The sequence below is a fragment of the Salmo salar genome, chromosome 12 (assembly GCF_965601325.2).
Source record: "Salmo salar chromosome 12, fSalSal1, whole genome shotgun sequence".
NCBI lineage: Eukaryota > Metazoa > Chordata > Actinopteri > Salmoniformes > Salmonidae > Salmo > Salmo salar.
Genome location: NC_138302.1, coordinates 22480001 through 22484171, shown reverse-complemented (window position 1 = coordinate 22484171; position 4171 = coordinate 22480001).

Genomic DNA, 4171 nt, shown 5'->3' with positions numbered 1-4171 from the left:
TCTACATACTGTATCAGTTGTAACCCACTCCTCTACATACTGTATCAGTTGTAACCCACACCTCTACATACTGTATCAGTTGTAACCCACACCTCTACATACTGTATCAGTTGTAACCCACCTCTACATACTGTATCAGTTGTAACCCACACCTCTACATACTGTATCAGTTGTAACCCACTCCTCTACATACTGTATCAGTTGTAACCCACACCTCTACATACTGTATCAGTTGTAACCCACACCTCTACATACTGTATCAGTTGTAACCCACCTCTACATACTGTATCAGTTGTAACCCACACCTCTACATACTGTATCAGTTGTAACCCACACCTCTACATACTGTATCAGTTGTAACCCACCTCTACATACTGTATCAGTTGTAACCCCCACCTCTACATACTGTATCAGTTGTAACCCACACCTCTACATACTGTATCAGTTGTAACCCACCTCTACATACTGTATCAGTTGTAACCCACACCTCTACATACTGTATCAGTTGTAACCCACCTCTACATACTGTATCAGTTGTAACCCACTCCTCTACTTACTGTATCAGTTGTAACCCACCTCTACATACTGTATCAGTTGTAACCCACACCTCTACATACTGTATCAGTTGTAACCCACCTCTACATACTGTATCAGTTGTAACCCACTCCTCTACATACTGTATCAGTTGTAACCCGCCTCTACATACTGTTTCAGTTGTAACCCACTCCTCTACATACTGTATCAGTTGTAACCCACACCTCTACATACTGGTTGTAACCCACACGTCTACATACTGTATCTGACAGTCATTCATGTTATCTCCCTCTTTGGTTCTTCTTTCTTGACTTTTCATTAATGTATTAACATTTAAACATTTCTCACCCTTTTTATTCATTCTCAACTCTCAACTCTCTGGATTTTCGATGAAGGAAGTTGACAACTGCTGTTAGCGCAATTGCTAACTAGGCTTAACTAACGCTACTTAGCATTGGCTTGCGAAAGTACCTCTAACTTCCTTCATACTGGACGCTGAGACATAAAAATGGTATCCACAAGTTAATCTGAATCTGGGGAAGTAGATAAAGGGCTTCATTGCCAAAATCCCAAACGATCCCTTTAAGGAACTCCGTGCAGTGTTTCCCCTATATGCTTTTAGCGGCGGTGGGACACCACTGCTAAATTGTTTCCACCGCTTTAAAAAATGAATAGGTTAAATAGATAGTCATTGGCTTATTTACTGGAAATCTATGGGAACAGCTAGCATGTCATTGCACTAACGCTAGTAGCAATGCAACCCCCCGCTACCCTTGCCACCACTGCTCAAAAAAGTCCTAGGGGAAACACTGCAGCTTATTATAATAGTCAGTCTCTGACTCTACAGTCTGCAATTAGATTTAATGGTCTTAAACATCTCTATCACCCTGATGAAACACACACACACACACTCTCACACACACCCTGATGAAACACACACACACTGATGAAACACACACACACTCTCACACACACCCTGATGAAACACACACACACTGATGAAACACACACACACACTCTCACACACACCCTGATGAAACACACACACACTGATGAAACACACACACACTCTCACACACACTCTGATGAAACACACACACACTGATGAAACACACACACACTCTCACACACACTCTGATGAAACACACACACCTCAAATCAAATCAAATGTTATTTGTCACATACACATGGTTAGCAGATGTTAATGCGAGTGTAGCGAAATGCTTGTGCTTCTAGTTCCGACGATGCAGTAATAACCAACGAGTAATCTAACCTAACAATTTCACAACAACTACCTTATACACACAAGTGTAAAGGAATGAATAAGAATATGTACATATAAATATATGAATGAGTGATGGCCGAACGGCATAGGCAAGATTCTGTGGATGGTATAGACTACAGTATATACATATGAGATGAGTAATGTAGGGTATGTAAACATTATATGAAGTGGCATTGTTTAAAGTGGCTAGTGATACATTTTTCATACATTTTTCCATTATTTAAGTGGCTGGAGTTGAATCAGTATGTTGGCAGCAGCCACTCAATGTTAGAGATGGCTGTTTAACAGTCTGATGGCCTTGAGATAGAAGCTGTTTTTCAGACTCTCGGTCCCAGCTTTGATGCACCTGTACTGACCTCGCCTTCTGGATGGTAGCGGGGTGAACAGGCAGTGGCTCGGGTGGTTGCTGTCCTTGATGATCTTTTTGGCCTTCCTGTGACATCGGGTGGTATAGGTGTCCTGGAGGGCAGGTAGTTTGCACCCGGTGATGCGTTGTGCAGACCTCACAACCTTCTGGAGAGCCTTCCGGTTATGGGCGGAGCAGCTGCCGTACCAGGCGGTGATACAGCCCGACAGGATGCTCTCGATTGTGCATCTGTAAAAGTTTGTGAGTGTTTTTGGTGACAAGCCGAATTTCTTCAGCCTCCTGAGGTTGAAGAGGCGCTGCTGCGCCTTCTTCACCACGCTGTCTGTGTGGGTGGACCATTTCAGTTTGTCCGTGATGTGTACGCCAAGGAACTTAAAACTCTCCACCCTCTCCACTACTGTCCCATCGATGTGGATAGGGGGCTGCTCCCTCTGCTGTTTCCTGAAGTCCACGATCATCTCCTTTGTTTTGTTGACGTTAAGTGTGAGGTTATTTTCCTGACACCACACTCCGAGGGCCCTCACCTCCTCCCTGTAGGCCATCTCGTCGTTGTTGGTAATCAAGCCTACCTCTGTAGTGTTGTCTGCAAACTTGATGATTTGAGTTGGAGGCGTGCATGGCCATACAGTCGTGGGTGAACAGGGAGTACAGGAGAGGGCTCAGAATGCACCCTTGTGGGGCCCCAGTGTTGAGGATCAGCGGGGTGGAGATGTTGTTTCCTACCCTCACCACCTGGGGGCTGCCCGTCAGGAAGTCCAGTACCCAGTTGCACAGAGTGGGGTCGAGACCCAGGGTCTCGAGCTTGATGACGAGTTTGGAGGGTACTATGGTGTTAAATACGGAGCTGTAGTCGATGTATAGCATTCTTACATAGGTATTCCTCTTGTCCAGATGGGTTAGGGCAGTGTGCAGTGTGGTTGCGATTGCGTCGTCTGTGGACCTATTGGGGCGGTAAGCAAATTGGAGTGGGTCTAGGGTGTCAGGTAGGGTGGAGGTGATATGGTCCTTGACTAGTCTCTCAAAGCACTTCATGATGACAGAAGTGAGTGCTACGGGGCGGTAGTCATTTAGCTCAGTTACCTTAGCTTTCTTGGGAACAGGAACAATGGTGGCCCTCTTGAAGCATGTGGGAACAGCACACTGGGATAAGGATTGATTGAATATGTCCGTAAACACACCAGCCAGCTGGTCTGCGCATGCTCTGAGGACGCGGCTGGGGATGCCGTCTGGGCCTGCTGCCTTGTGAGGGTTAACATGTTTAAATGTTTTACTCACGTTAACTGCAGTGAAGGAGAGGCCGCAGGTTTTGGTAGCGGGCTGTGTCAGTGGCACTGTATTGTCCTCAAAGCGAGCAAAGAAGTTGTTTAATTTGTCTGGGAGCAAGACATCCTGGTCCACGACGGGGCTGGTTTTCTTTTTATAGTCCGTGATTGACTGTAGACCCTGCCACATACCTCTTGTGTCTGAGCCGTTGAATTGCGACTCTACTTTGTCTCTATACTGACGCTTAGCTTGTTTGATTGCCTTGCGGAGGGAATAGCTACACTGTTTGTATTCGGTCATGTTTCCGGTCACCTTGCCCTGATTAAAAGCAGTGGTTCGCGCTTTCAGTTTCGTGCGAATGCTGCCATCAATCCACGGTTTCTGGTATGTGAATGTTTTAATAGTTGCTGTGGGTACGACATCGCCGATGCACTTGCTAATAAACTCGCTCATTTAATCAGCGTATTCGTCAATGTTGTTGTTTGACGCAATGCGGAACATATCCCAGTCCACGTGATCGAAGCAATCTTGAAGCGTTGAATCAGATTGGTCAGACCAGCGTTGAACAGACCTGAGCACGGGAGCTTCCTGTTTTAGTTTCTGTCTATAGGCTGGGAGCAACAAAATGGAGTCGTGGTCAGCTTTTCCGAAGAGAGGGCGGGGGAGGGCCTGATATGCGTCTCGGAAGTTAGAATAACAATGATCCAGGGTTTTGCCAGCCC